Source organism: Sinohyriopsis cumingii, chromosome 2, assembly GCF_028554795.1.
Source record: "Sinohyriopsis cumingii isolate HCF-2022 chromosome 2, ASM2855479v2, whole genome shotgun sequence".
Taxonomy (NCBI): Eukaryota; Metazoa; Mollusca; class Bivalvia; order Unionida; family Unionidae; genus Sinohyriopsis; species Sinohyriopsis cumingii.
In genome coordinates this window covers 31,259,045-31,275,777 of record NC_142962.1, presented here as the reverse complement: position 1 = coordinate 31,275,777, position 16,733 = coordinate 31,259,045, and positions in this window count along the sequence as shown.

The following is a 16,733-nucleotide window of genomic DNA, read 5'->3' as shown; positions in this document are numbered from 1 at the left end:
ACAGAAAGAAATACTTCATTTATCCAGTTGATATTGATTCTGTGACCAAGAAAAATCGCTATTTACCTTTGATCTACAACCCATTTAGATTTATGTTTTCTATTATTAAATTACTTGTACAAGTTTGTTTTCAGAATATTTGCAGCAGCATTATTACTTATTTTACTTTATCTAAGATTTAAATGTGCAGAAACATAACTGCTTTCCAACGCCAAGCTTTGTACAATGTATGAAAAAACTACTAATCTCTCTTAAAAGAATTATTCAATTAATGGATTCCAGCTTTGAGACTCGTTCCTTAAATTAAAAGGGCTCTAATGTGTTGTATCACAGATAAACATCAATGTGAATGTTGCGAATACATGTAACCCTTATTTAAGATATAATTAGCTTTTAGTATTCAATCTGTTATGTTTCCTGAGCAGCCATTGTCAATGAGACTGCTTGACACAATATCATTTCCTGTGACTGACACAAAGGACATTCCGATACGTCGGTAAGCATGCCTACCTATAAGGCATATTTTAAACGAATATAATGTATTTTTGCGATGAGAACCTTTTAAATGCATAAAATAACCCCGTTGATAGCTATAAACAAAATGTACTAGAGTATGTTAATACCTCTTTACTTCCTGAAAGTTCTTTAAGTGACATGTGAAACTGCAAACGAAACATAATTTATTTAACTTATACCGCTACTTGATCTAATAAAATTGTTTGAGAGACTTGTTTCATTTAAATGTATTGAAGGAATGTGCAGTATAGAGCCTGGGTGGCCGAGTGGTCTCAAGCGCTCGCCATTACCGTTCACTGTCATCTCTTGTCTATTCGCGTTGATTCTGATCTCGGGTTAGGCCAATGTGGGTATGTGAGAAAAAGCTACCAGTAGCTTCCCGTGGGTCTGTAGTTCTTGTCGGGTTTTTCCATGTTCGTCCACCACCAGTTATACTGGCCACCATGTATGGCCTATCTTGCGCTCAGAAATGGACTTAACCCCAAAACAACAACAATGCATTACGTCTAATATGCTAGTACATATCATGAAGGATATATTAAAGTATACTTCTTTTCGTTCCATTAAAATAAGCAACATGTACATATGTCTCAAATAATATAGCTTAGGGAATAGGTCAAGCAGGCACGCAAAAATATACGTTGTTATTAAAGTTAGAGCAACTAAAACGAAGTTTAATTTCAAATTGTAAATTCAACCATATCATAACTTGTATTTCAGCGAGCGATCTTTTGGATATCGAACAACCCGCAGATTCGTATTCACGGTGAGTGAGTTTTTCTTTTCTCACCCATGCGACAAAGAAATCTACTTGTTTTGCTAACCTTGCTTTTTTTGTCTCAGTCTCGTGGGGAGACAAATAATATAAACCCTTGACTGAGATTTCCTTGTCTCGGTCCAAACACCAAAATAGATTCTATATAACACGTGTATATCTTGGATATTTAATATACTATTTTCGCTTTTTAGACCACTTTATTGAATATTTTCAGTATAATTTGCACCCTTGTTTGATAGATATGAAAACTGATATTGATACTAGCTCACATTATTCTAATGCGCACGAGTACAAGTCGCACTCTGTTGGTTTTCATAAAATGACGATTAAAATATTTTTCGCTTTGGATTATATATACGTGTGACTAAGATCTTAATCCATGATGAAAAGACGCGTCTGAAATGTTGCAATGCAAATGGAATTTTTGTCGACCTGTGGTTATTGTTCAGCGATAATTTAAAAACAAAATACTTCTAACAGTTGGCATCCACGATCGAAAACATGAACAATTCTACACTTATCCACCCAGACACGTATAGAATCTGGTGTCTTTTAACTGGAAGAGAGACAGCCGGCCCTTCCTAAATTATAGTATGTCGGTTTTTATTCGTGGAACATAATCCATTTCGATCCTAACCTTGAGTGTATATACAGTCCCAGGGAAAACAATATCTAAATGTGTCAACAGCATTCCGTATTATATGACGACTGAAAAATATTTAACCTCAACCTTAATAAAAGCTTGCTGAACTAACCTTTAATCCTAAACAAGTACTTTTCACTGTGTGTGTACTGACGAATCGTTAGGGTTCATCTTTTTACAATCATCTTTCGGTCAAACGTGGTTGAATCAAAATGGTAATTGAAAAGATCCTGTCCGCAATCTGGGCTTTGTATGAATCTTTAGGTAATTACACACGCAGAGTGAAACGTGCCTATAATGCACATACATTTTCATTATAATACATGCACAAATTCAAATTATTATAAGCTCACTAGAGTGAGGATATATTTTGTATCATTTTCACTATCAACCAGAACCTGCTCTTGTGTATAGTTGAAATGTTTTCGAAGGAACATTTTGAATCGACTCCAGCGATTAGAGAACTTGCAGGGAGAAATGATTTGGAAATAATTCCTCAAACGGGGTAATATGCAACGCACATTATAATCTTCTTTAGTGAAATGGGCATTCAGGGAGAACACGATTCTGGATCCACTTCCTTTCCTTAATGTTCTACTGCTTTTTTAAAAAAAAAAAACAATTTAATAATGTCTATACGAAATCGTAATGGTGTATTTCTGTGGAAAAGAAAATCGTTTTAGAACTGGATTTAAAATTAACTGCTTTCGACGACCGTGAACTTGTATCAGATCAAGGCTATTTCCTTTCTTGATATCCGTGTTTTCTAATTATGTAACAGAATATTACCCAATCGATTATTATTCCCTTCACGTATTCTTTAGATTTCCTAGTTTGTGACCGTCACTGACATATCGATAAATGCCAATCAATTACTATTTGCATGTGATCCCAGTGGACTGAAGATCAGTCATGACACAAGTTACTTAAAAAATCAATGTGTAATTACTAACGTACATGCTATTTGTGCTAAACATCCTTTAAAGAGACCTGGAACACAAGCGTGGCTTTTTGCTATAAATAGACCCCGAATGAAATCATCAGCAGCCATATTTGTGGTATGCTGGTAGATTTACCGCTGAGTTTATATGATGTCTAAAAGTTGACATAGATTCCATGGATTTCAAAATACTATTACAAAACTTACATAAAAAAACGCAAATTAGGCTTTCTGTTAGTATCTATATTTGCAATTTATTAGTCGATTTTGCGTCAGTTCAAAATGGTCACTTCTGGTGATCGTATGCAAAAGAAACTGCAAGGTTGCCCATCATCCAGGTAAAATGGGCATAATATCGTCTGCTAGTGACCTTGTCGGGAAGCGTCTATATAAATCATAGGCATTTATACAGCCTTAGTTTTGTCAGCTTCTGTACGAATAAGGCAAACAGTTCAATGAACACTCGTTGTTGGTGTTGAAATATGTATTCAAATATTCTTCAGAACATCTGGACTTTCAAATCTTTCAACATTTTTATCAGCAGATAGTCCGCTGCTCATATGTAGTTTAGGTCAGCCATTTACATTATGAAATGATTAAACGTTAATATGGTCATAAGTCTGAAGGTGTAGAACAATGGCGTTAAATACGCTCCAGTAATTATGATTGATTAGTCTCTTCATGAGGGCGTGTCGCATCTAATTTCCGTCCTTAAAATGTTTAATTAACTACAAGCCGCCCTTCATTACTCCTCGGTTTACATAGAAATAACTTAGATTTATTACTTTTTTTAAAGTGTCAAAATTAATGATCGTATTAAAGGTGCCAAAATTATTTAAAGTGTGTCGATGTGTATGCTATTCATTTACATGTATAACTCTAACCCTTTCGTTATTCACCGAGTTGGATTATTTATACATCATTCGCTTTGTCGACAAGAAAATTTATACAATATTTAATATAAACACTGTATGTATATGTGCGCTTCAGGTGATAGACTTTGATTAGTTTCTATTATTGTATTATGAGTCAGTGGCCTAGATTAAAAAATAAAATTCTCGAGTCTTATTTATTCATGGAGAGGAGGAAGCAAATAATTCATATTTCGGTTTGAGCATGTGTGCAGATATAATACTTGTAACAGAAACAAGTAAATATCCTAGTAATGCTATATATCTGCATAATTTCACGATAGACGAACTAGATATACCGCCCCGGTGACCTACGTGAATAGAACGTCGTCCTCGGATTCTGGAGGTCGCGCGTTCAAACCCCGACAGAGTCATACCAAACACTTATAAAAATGATACTAACAGCTGCCTCGCTTGGCGCTCAGCATTAAGAGGTTGTTATTAGGCCTGGTTGACCTGGTGTCAGGATAATGTGACTCGGTGTGATATAATGCTGCATGTCTGCGGCATGATGCCCCAGAGCTGCACATCACTATAAACTGTCACACTGCATACATCGTAGCGATATGACTTAAAAATTCTTAAAGCAACGTTAAAAATCGAAATATTACGCACATACACGAATAATATACTTTCACTAATTAGAGATTATTTGCCAGGTACTTCCACTATTTAGAGATAATTTGCATTACAATTATGGCAAGTTTTCTTTCATCGGGTATATAAATTTTGGTGGCAATACTTTAAAGATGTTGTCAGTTTTCTTTTGGCGTTTGGGAAATTTTCGAAAAACTGAAATAGAAACTTATCCTTTCCAGCAAGATATAACAACGCATCATCGACATTCTAACTGAAACTATTTAACAATTAAGGAGTTTAACAGTGATCCATTTTAATTATTACGCAACAATAGTTGAGGTCCCTTGTCACTTTAGATAATCTAATAATAACAATGAAAAAGAGAAGAAAAATATATCAATTGGAACTGAATAACTGCTTTCAATCAATTACGTTTTATCAAAATTCCCCTCTTTCACAAAATCTTCATAAGCTAAAGGGTCCAGTACGAAATAAGTAAAGCTGAAAGAATAGAAGAAAAGGCAAAGGAGAACTGATTTAAATAGACGAGTGTAAGCTTGTTGTCACTTTCCTTCCGTGATATTGCCAATAAATGGTAAGCCGAAATGATTAAACTTGTATCATGATAGAAACATATGGTGAATAATCATATACAATACGTATATGCTGCTTGATTGCCATTACATTGTAGCAGCGGATAAAATTGACTTATATTGATTTCCCAACACTAATAATCATTGCTGTATAAATAAGGTAAATAATATTTGCATATTATCTCATCGATATTGTCTGCAATAAAATAATTCACTATTTCTCTATAAAAAATTAAATTCTGAAAGGGAGGCCTTAAGTCTAAGAGTTTTGAGGCTGAATTTGTGCAGCACACCCAATTTAAATAAGGTCCATGCCATATCAGTTTTCGTTTTGACTATCATGATCATTGTCACTATCATTGTCATATTATTATAACAAAGTCGCGCATCATCACCATTATCGTCATCGTCTTCTTCGGTTTCATGCTATTTGGGGGTGTAGTTGTTATAATGTATCTCCCGCGATTCAATGGTTCCAGAGGAATTCGAAGTCGACGTTTAGCTGAAAAGTAATTTATTAAGGCCAATACTTCTTAGTGCTATACCCACCAGTCCATCATGATCTACAATGGCAAAATTACTGGAAGAATGCTAGAAGGGAAGCTAATGATCACGAAGCTTTATTATACCTACACACCTGACTTGAACTAAATAGCAGACAAATATATAATGAATGATATGGACAACACTAATCAAATTTAAAATGTTAGGTTATTTTATTAGAAAACGTCTGATTTTTGTGTGTGCAATGTTTTGGTTTGGGCACAATACCATATAATACTAATTGCTGTCAATAGGACCCTGGCCTTACGGTCACATTCATTTATAACCAAGTACTGTATTTTTAACGTGTTTACAAGATGTCATAAATATTGTTAAGATATATTTCCATAATTTATAATGAACGATTACTTACATCTCTACACATTTCGAAATAAGCAAAATATGTCGCTTACACGTCTTGCAGTTCATTATTTACTAACTGAAATAATTTGTCTATTGTATATTTATAAGATCATCAAATGGAAATGATTGTTGTGCATAATTATGATTCTAATTTACTTTTACTAGATCTTCCGTCTACTGGAATTCGCTACAGATGAAACGCTTTTTTTGCAAATACATGTAGGAATCTGGTGCCTGCCTGGCAAATACAATCAGCAGTTAAGAGATCCTCAATAGGCTGAAAGAAACAGAGCCAGCGAAACCAGAAACTGTACAAAAGGCAAACGTATTGTACGTAGGAGGCTGCCATACACGGATTCCACCGAGATGAAATAGCTTGTCAGATACTTTGACAAAGTAATGAATCCTCGAAGATGTTTCTAATGCTTATTAAATAGAAGGAATTAGCACCAATCAAATAGACCTGTTATATTTATCAAAAATGTCGCGCGTATTTTTCTAATCAAGAAAACGGAATTAATACATCAAAATGGACAAAATTAATTGTAATAAAATAAAGGACATATCTGAATCTGAGAAAGGAATCTACTTGCAGCATGAAGTTCATCCTGTATATTTTTCATTACATTTGAAACAAAGCTAGAAAGTTAGACTAAACGCTTTAATATCCTGGTCGTTCACATTATAATATGATGGCTGAGAAACATAGTCTTCAGTAAAACATGTGATATATTGTCGAACATGTTATTGTATTTCATTCCAACAAAGAGATTTCGTATAATGTTCTCGAGGTTATAGATACCTAATGATAAGGATAGGGGCAGTAAATTCCACGCTTACTGTCATATAACCAGACAAATAAACCTCTTATCGATTTAATAAAACGATTTGTATAAAATAAAATGCTTATGGTTGGCTTTATTTTCAGATTTGTTTCGTTACTGTGACATCATTTTGGCCTGCAGCATTCTGCATCCTTTTGTGAACTCTTGCTGGCAGTAAAAATTGAAATTCGACTACAAATTCACCACCATAATTTGCTTGCCAAGGTTCAGATTCAATTGCAAGCTCATTTCCATTTTGAAAGTTACTTTTCGTTTCAGGACTTAGGCAACTTTTAATCGAAACCTAGATTTGTTGCAATATAGTGGTGTAGTCTTTTGTAAGACGTCTGATGACAATGTCCCAATAGAAATAATGAATGTTACCTAGATGTCAAAAACATATATCAATCTAATACAGATAACAGAAGAAAGCGGATTTTTTTTTATAAAACAAAAGTCTTAACATGTTATATTTGCAACAAACATATTAATGCAACATAATTTACCTTTTCTCTTATTATGCTAACTTTGTTTTCTTAACATGTTATAATAATAGCCAAAAGTCTAAACTCTTGTATGAAATAACAATAGTGATTACAAACAGTTCACTTATATAATTCAAAAATATTCACAGGTGTAGCATTAAATTCCAATGAACAAAAATATTTTAAAAAATTTAAATTTATCACGCAAAATCGATTACTATTTTATTATAAAAAATAATATAGTCAAAGATCCGAAATTAGAATACCAGTGTAGTATACTTTGTGTCTACGTGCATCAAAATAGGCTCTGATCTTCCATCGCATAAGAATGATGAGGCTCAGCCTGGCTTGTGATACTGATTGTTCCTACCAAACTCCAAATCCCATATTTGTCGGTACATTCTGTGACGGTAGAATTGGGTCTGCTCGGTTTGAAGTTGGACTTGACTCATACAAAAGTTCTACTTTGATTTGGCATCGTTCGGGTGTTCTTAAAACACTTATTCTTTCTCATAAGACTGTATGATGCAAATGCTATATGTTGCTGACTTTTCGTATTCAAAACCGAACTGGGCGTACTGTGCGTTTATGTACGTGGACGTTTGGCGCACACACAATGAATTTTTGGCAATAATGTTTACCGCTGTTTTAAAAATTCTACGTAATGCCAATGGCAGTTGATTTCATGAGCAATTTACGAGAATTTTCAATCTTACTTCTGTCAGATAAAAACCAGGGACCTAACTTTTCCTTCATCCGTAGAGGACAAACACTTTAATAAATTAATACGTTATGAGACAGAAAATGTGTTCTTGATTTATAGACCGATTTTTTGTGCTTTAGAGCTGATTGCTCTCCGCTGACAATTATAGCTGAAAATTATGACAAATATTCCTTATTTAATATAATTGAGGAAATCTTAACTTATTACGGAAAACAGTAAGATTTGCATGTGTGAGTTTCCTTAGAAAACCTACATCGTTAGCTATCAATGATATCAATGTTGTATATTTGAAAGATATTATCTTACCTGTGTCGTGTTTTTAACGTATTATTAACTCGTTCACAACGGTGATTATTTGTCAGTTCTGTTATTTGGCTCCAGATATAATAAATAAATACGATCCAGACTGGCCTGCTGTTCAGATGTGAGATTTATGTTTATCAAAACCATTTACATTATCAAAAACAATTCGACAATTTTTATTTATTTTAATTTCATTTTTATCTCGTCTTCGTTGAACTTACTACACCCGGTTGTGGCTCCACGCGCGTGCTCTCTTCATTGACTATTGTTTCGCCCTTTTCTTAGTATTATTAACATACCCTTTGACAAATGCAACGGACGTGCCAAATTCTGATTACTCCGTTTTCAGTGATTTCGTCCAGGTTCTTTGCAACAGCGTCTTTGAGTCTGACAACAGAATTGTGAATGACAACTATAGGCGATTGCAGTTTAGGTCTGATATTCAAAAATAACAAGCTCACCTTGGTCAACTATAACAAAAACACGACTGGGTCAAATCCACTTTGGTGGCAAACCTGTTCAGATCCATATCAGCACCGATTAGACGGGCTGAGTAATGTCCGCAAACGCTACAAGACATTTATGAATAATATTAACCGTACTTCAATGTGAAAACAATATGTGCTTGTATGGTTGGTGATGTCTCATCCGTATGAATGCTTCAACAATAAGATGACCGCAAATTGTACAGGTATAGTCGACTAAAACAACGGTAGACGACTCTGTCGTCGAGGATCACCGCCGATGGCGCTAGTGCCCTTTGTTAAATAATTAACAACTTCTACTGGTTGTGCAGAGTCATACAGTTCGAAATACAAACGATGTTGTGCAGTTACCACATATGCAATCCAATGAGTTCCAGGTCATGTCGCCATATCTAGGTTCGTAGCAAGGATTTCATGTCGATGCAAGTTCATCGCGCATAAAGACATCACACAAATGCTTCACATATTTTGCTATCGCGAGTAAATTAAATTTGGTTAATTTCGTAAATAAACCCTATCAAACTTCGTAACATTATCTGGATATGTTCAGGTATACGTGTTTTGTCATTTGAGATAATAATACTCATTTGTATTGAGTGTTTGTTTCGCTTTTTGTTTTCCGTATTCCGTATGTTAAGAAGTATGGGAGAGTCTATTGACGAAATTAATTCATACTGTCATAAAGTCTTGTGAATATTATCTGTTATGACGTCTGCTTCTAGAAATTGGTTAATTACTCTGGCTGATTGATGTTTCCAACACCGACTCCCTATAATCACCAAATAATACCTACAGTGTATCAAAGCTATAAATGGAGACATACATTCCAATAAGGCATACTCTAGGTCTATTACAGCATGTTTCAGTGATTTTCTTGTTCTTATAATTTCGCGGCCATGTTATGATTGTAATGATTTCGATAGGAAGTACTAATTCGCAGTAGACATTTATGTTTCCCAGATGAAATATGTAATGACATTGAAAAACGCATGTTTACGAAATGAGTTACTTGGCATTGACAGCCATTATCTTTCCTAAATAAACATGAGCTCGGTTAAGTCGCCGAAAAAACAGTAATGCTCAAGTAATAAAATGATATGATAAAAAATACAGACGAATCCTTTAGCTTCCTAGGAAAAAATATATGGGTTTCTTATGGAACGATAATCAGTAGCCATTTTCAGAAGTATTAGCTGTTCTACTTTGAAACGTATACTATATTGTCATATGTCAAGTTACATATGTATAGCTCTTGTCAGCAGTCCAGTCAAGTTAATTATGTATGTATCTTACCACAATCAACGAAATAATGGAATACACCTGATTTATTACCGTGAATAGAAGCCTTCCCAAAAAGTATTTTGATAGTAAAACTTTATATTCACTGATTATTAATTAGAACCAAAAAAAAAAATGTTTTCTAACTGACGTACTTAGAAAGAATAACTGGGTTACAGTAGAAATCAGATATACCAAACATTTTACCTTGCACTCATTGAATCACTATATCCCATTAGTGTCGAACAATTTATACACAATCTGCAATCTGAGTGACGATTATTTTTTGTTTGTATTTTATTAAGACTAGATCATAATACGTTTGCATATTTCATTCAAGTTGTTTGCCGGTAGAATATTGAATTATATACTGAGTAACAGTCTGAATAGAACTTAAAATATGTTTGCATTGTATGATTCAGTCATCGTATCAGTGATTTTAACTGTTTCCTTTTAGTTCGCAACGATTTAATTTCTTTGAGCATTGTTGACTTTCGTTTAAGTCGCCGCTGGTCATACTCTTCCTAATCTGGTGTGATTATACTTTTCATCGATAAACTCAAGGAGGCCTTGAACTTTGATGACCATGAAGGAAATGTTTTCTAATCGCAGACTTATATTTTGGATCTTATGAATTTCAATATTATACTATGAATAATTCGAACATAAATCATGCAAAGTTCAATTATGAGAGAGTTGACTCTTGGATACAGCGAGAATTGGGAAGCAGATATTAATTTAGACTTTCTTTAGTCCTTTATCCCAAACAACGAGCAGGAGATAGGTTTATTGAACAGTGAAACCAGTAACCATCTATCCGTTGCAAGCAAAAGGATACTTCATGTTTTAAAATTAAAGTTTTAAAGAAACTTTCTGGCATTATGAATTTAAGAATTTGTAGTAAACCATGGGCTAAAGGAAGCAGGAGGGGATGCATAAAGTATTAAAAAACAGGTTGTAAATATTATATACTTTTCATTTAAAATCCACCAATTTGTTGTAAGCTTTTTAACACTTCACAGAAATGTGATTGAGATTATTAAAGAAAGAAAATGAAGCCGTTGACAAGTAAGCCAACCTGTTTTACGAAACATTCAGAAAACCAGGTGAAAATGATATCTCATTTTATTTTCGGGATCCTACAGTGACAGTAGTTCAGTGGACGAAATATTTTGAGATGTTGCATTTTCATCCATAATTAGGCAGCAGATATAAGACATTGAATGGAAAAGTTAATTAATCAATCACGATCTGGAAAGAACCTACAGCAAGTGTTGAGTTCGATTTACATCACACTTGAAGAATTTGCATCTGTCCTTTAAAATTTCCAAGCTAGAAAGGCCAGCAGGTTTGACAACATAAATTATGAACACAAGAAGTATGATGTTACTACAATCAAATCCTCTAGGCTACTCTGCGCAACTCAGTGTTGGCATTTGGGCAAATTAAACGGTCTGATAATGACCGCTTTTAAGGGAGGGATATACACTATAATATATCCAAGCAATTACTTCTTCCAGTCATTTCTCAAGCTTTTGAAAAGATTGTATTAGAATGGTTACATACTGATTTAAAATCTACCAAGTTTTCAAGTACTACACTCTAACTGGCTTTTAAGGGCTCTCAGTTGACATACGATTTATTTTTCTTTCCATGAAACGATTGGTTATGCTGATGAAAACCATGGCAATTTATCAGCTACTTTTCAAACTATCGAGAAAGCTCTTGACACTGTTTATCGTGAATGACGATTTAATTTGTAAATTATTTTAGATATATATCAATTACAGAATATGGAATACGACGGACAATCTATACGCAAATATGTACAGCAAAGTTAACCTTTTAAGAAGAGTTTCTAGCGGTATTGAACAGTTGGAAGCAAACTTCAGGCGATATGTTATCTCCATTTTCCCTGCATTGTGTTTAGATGTTTTAACAAATTGCAGTTTTAGTTTTGTATTTTTTGACAATCTCTGTACGTGTCATACTGTAGTACATGATGTGTTTCTTCTGAGTCTTTCAAAATCATTTTTATAAATCACTTAATGAAGATAAAGCATTTAGTACGCTAAAATGTGACGATCATAAAAAGTAATAGTATTGTTTTAATGAAATTTAAACTGACTAAAAAGACATTGAATCTTGTTATCTGAATCTATTTAAGAACTTTAATCATATAGACATTTGTACGTGTATGCAGTGAAATGTAACTCAGTATATCCTAGGTGAAAAGAGGCTGAAACGTTCTCTATTCAGTTTTTGCTGATGTTAAGGAAGATGGGGCTTCAATCAAGTCATAGCGAAGATATTACATCAAACCAGTGCATTACTTCGCGCATTATAAGGCTGTGAAACCTGGCTTAGAACCAGTCCACAGCTATATCAGAGAGATAACACCGTTTCTGCATTATGCAAACGCAATGAGTATATAGATGTCACACGAACTGACGTTGCGCTCGGTTTACTGAGTGTTTTAACCATCAAAGTCTACATAGATTGGAATACATTGTCTTTCGTGGAGCAGCTCTGTCGCCTGTTTTCCCAGACAAAGATTCTTATCCAACATTTTTTAACGATAAGCAATAAATAAATTAAAAAAACTGGTTTTATCCTGATATTTATATACTACAGGGAAAATATGATCTAAATGCTTTTATAGATTCTGTCATACTTCAAAGTCGTTTTCCGGTAAAAAAAAAAGTAACTGATTGGAGGAGTATTGTTAAATATAAAGCTTTTTCGGAATACGAAAATTGTTTGAAATGCAGACTAATTGAAGATAGATACCCAGAGTTCAAATGAAACAACAAACTTTAATTCCTGATATTCACTGAGTACTGGGAACATTTGATCTAAATGAGTTTATGGAATCGTTTATACTTCAATGACATTTTCCTTTAAAAAAAGAACACCTGATTGAAAATGTACCATTAAATATAAACGAGTACATCATAAATCCTTTGAAATGGAGACTCACTGAAGGTGCATCGCATAATTGATTTCTAAAGCTAATGTTTGATGTCAGCTTGAAATCGTCGGTAATGTCAGTCTGAATCGGTCGAGTTGTATTTCTGTCGTTGATCATTCTACAAGTGTATGCAGTTTTCTTACACCAGATCGTGATGGTTTTGGTAACTTAATATTGATAAATTAGATTTGCATGTTTACATGTATTTAGTTAGTGTCCAATATTGGCTTTGTAAATACTCTTTTGGGAATGATGCCCAGTGATTTACTAGTCTTTATCAGTAATTATATCTATCTATCTTCTTGCTTACATTACAACTGTTTTTTCTTTTCTATGTGGAAAAGCTATAATAATAAACACATGACTGCGCACCATGCTGATATCCAACGTATGTTGGTATTCGTGTTGTTTACGTCAAATGAATGCTCTGAGGGCCCTGTTGTTATCTTGTGTACTTGTATCCTCTAGCTTGTTTTACTTCTTCACGGTATAAAAAGCAACTATGTATATTTACCTACTGGTATACATCTACTCAATATATTTAAAAAATGCAGTCTCCTCTCAACCTTTTTAACAATAATAATTTACGTTTGATATTTGATATGTTCTTTTCTCATGCTACTGCCAAGTTTAAGGTTGTTCTTTCCTTAAGCATTTCTATGGCTATTTTCTTCATAACACTGACGTAATCAATCGATCAATCAGTCAGTCAGTCAATCAATCAGTCAATCAATCAGTCAATCAATCAATCAATCAATCAGTCAATCAATTCTTCACACTTTAGAAAGAAGCGTTTAAGATATATTGTTCCTCTACATTAGTAATAATTAGTATCTACTATCATCAGCCTCTGACTTGACCAGTGTGATATCAAATTTATTTTCTCATTGAAGAGATTTGGATTATGTGGACGAACTCGATTGGATTGCATTACCAAGAACCGGTAGCCTGGATTTGAATTATACTTCTGAAAACAAGCCTTTTGTTGGTTGCCAGCTACATTCCACGCATCAATATACCCTTGATAGGAAAGGTAAGATAAAACCCAAAAGTAGCAAAATCACCACAAATAGGATTCAAGAAGCATCAGTGTAACTATGATGATCTCCAATAAAATAGGTATTAGGCACCATAACTTCAGATATTATAGTAATGACCACCTCAGTCAGCATCAAATGAATAACAGTATATCAGTAATGTGATGTATACTTTGTATGCATATTTCAACCCTCGAATGTTTCTTAACACACAAGACACGTAGGCTAGCATGCAATATTTGACTCATTTTATTGATTTTGATAATAAAGGTTCTTGGGCTAAAAAATTACACATGCTAAAGTTTAAAATTAGAGGCAAACACAATATGTTTGTTGATAAAGAATTAACTGGTTTATTTGTTTTTATGACTGTTTTTGTAATGTTTTTGGTCTGTTTTAGTTAGCATTAGTCGTTAGATGTTTACAGTATTATGCAATATTATCATTTTTCCTTTAAAAATAAATCTTATAAATATTAACCTTCAATACTCTTGAGCCATTTCAAGGGCCGCCAGAGGTGAACAGAGTAGAAATCACTAGTTTAAATAAAACTTTAAAAAGCTGTTCCAACTAATACATTTTGGGACTTGTACCGTTAGCATTGTTTTGTTCCCTTTTATAATTAGAAAGAAATTTGACATATTGACGAAGAAAAGCAGTGTATTGAAATTGTATTCCTAGATATGAAACACAAAACCTGACGATTTTTATGGAAACCTTTTTTCAATTCTTTAGCTATGTCGCGACCTAAGTGCGCATCATGTTTTGTCATCATTCATGCCAATTAGGATTCGCGACGTCTGTTAACTGGCGAGTTTCAACGGATACGCTAGAATGTTTACATGAATTTTGCAATTGCGAGTTTAACAATACGGCTGATACAAAGCTGCATCTGAATCCATAGTATATACACACTAGTTTAAATCACATTGGGTAAGTCTTTCACATAATAAGCAACAATGTATTTCGGGTGTTTTTGTATTGGATCATCACGTGAGCTACATTTTCAGCCAATGATTAACAGTGTCCTTGTTTGACATTTCTGTTCTGCGTAGGTTTTACTGAATTTTGCTTTAATAACTATTAGTGACTGACATGAAAGCCCAAGTTAATATACAATTTATCTAATGTACAGCTTAAAAAGCTACAATTGAAAGAGCTGTACAATTTTTCGTTGGCTTAATATATATCCGTATTAGAGGAGAATGGACATAAAATTATTAATTATTTTCTTTATTGTTATCTTGACTCCATATCTATCTATCTATCTATCTATCTATCTATCTATCTATATATATATATATATATATATATATATATATATATATATATATATATATATATATATATATATATATATATATATATACACACACACACACACAAGTGAGATCATTGATAGTGTCAAGATATGTGTTTGTATCTGGATATATTTTCTATACTAATATTACGTTTCCGTAATAAAGGTCATTTTAAAGGGAAAAAAATATATTTTCGTTTTCCTCTACAATTCCTTCAGACGATCGTGGGAAACAAACTAGCATAGGGTCTCACAACATCATCCACCGCAATTGACTCGTGCAATCACAGATTAAACCAACCAGACTAGAAGAGGTTAACAAACGTCTAAGGAATACAATGAGAAAGTATTTTGCCCGTAAAGAAACCAGACAATGGGTTAAAGTTTTGCAAAGCTTATCAAGGGATACAACAGCAGTGCTTGTCCACTGTGGCTATAGTTGAAGCCAGCGAGGTAAAATGAAACATTGTAAAAGTATCGATAGATCTATCAGAATATAATTACAACCGATAAACATGAAACGTCAAAATTCAAAATTGATGGAACTGTCAGAATTTCAAAATGCAAAACGATTTTTATGGGGCTACATCCAAACGTTACAAGGGAAATTACACTGGTCTACAATTGTTTAGAAGCAGTCTGCTTCAGAAATACAGTGTGATATTTATTATGGATGTTGATATGCTAAATACAAATATACAGTTAAAACAGATGATTGGCTACTGTTTCCAAGATATTTAAGTTTTTTTTACAGTTTACGTCTATATCATGTTATGTATATTTAATTTAATTGTTTGTCTCTTAGTTTTAAATTTGTTCATTTCATTACATGTCATCATAATGTATCATTGCTTGCTGGACTTGACCTTGTATAAAATTAAGTTCATTTCTGCTTGAACTGATTGATTTTTTAAAAACTTTTATTTCATTTATATAAACCACTAATAATAACTTCATTATTATCCATGGGTATGAGCTTACTATCAGGATTAATATTCAGTAAACAAGAAGTGGTAAATACGTTGATCAGGGGCAGGGTTTTGGCGATTTCCAAGTGAAGTTTGTATGTTATTGTGTTGTAAATAAACATGGTTCATTAGATCGTTCTAAAAGGTTATTTTCCATCAGGTAATGGTTGTTTTTAGAAAATGCTAATGTGACCTGAGGTCAAGAAGAGAACTATATTATCTTGTGAAAGTGAAGCTTTCACCAGTCGAGCTTTAACATCTAGCACTTTAAGTTGTATTATGTTGAGACCGATTTGGACTGAATTTTTTTTTTCAAATTACTGAATTCAAGTGATTTTATTTTCTGGAAAATTAATACATATTGCTCTAATAAAATTCTTTGAAAAAGACATTCATTGGAATTTATACTGATATAAAACCTGGAATAATATTTCTGTCATTCAACACGAGAATGTTGATACTTCAGCACTTCGCAGGCCATGACAAACACGT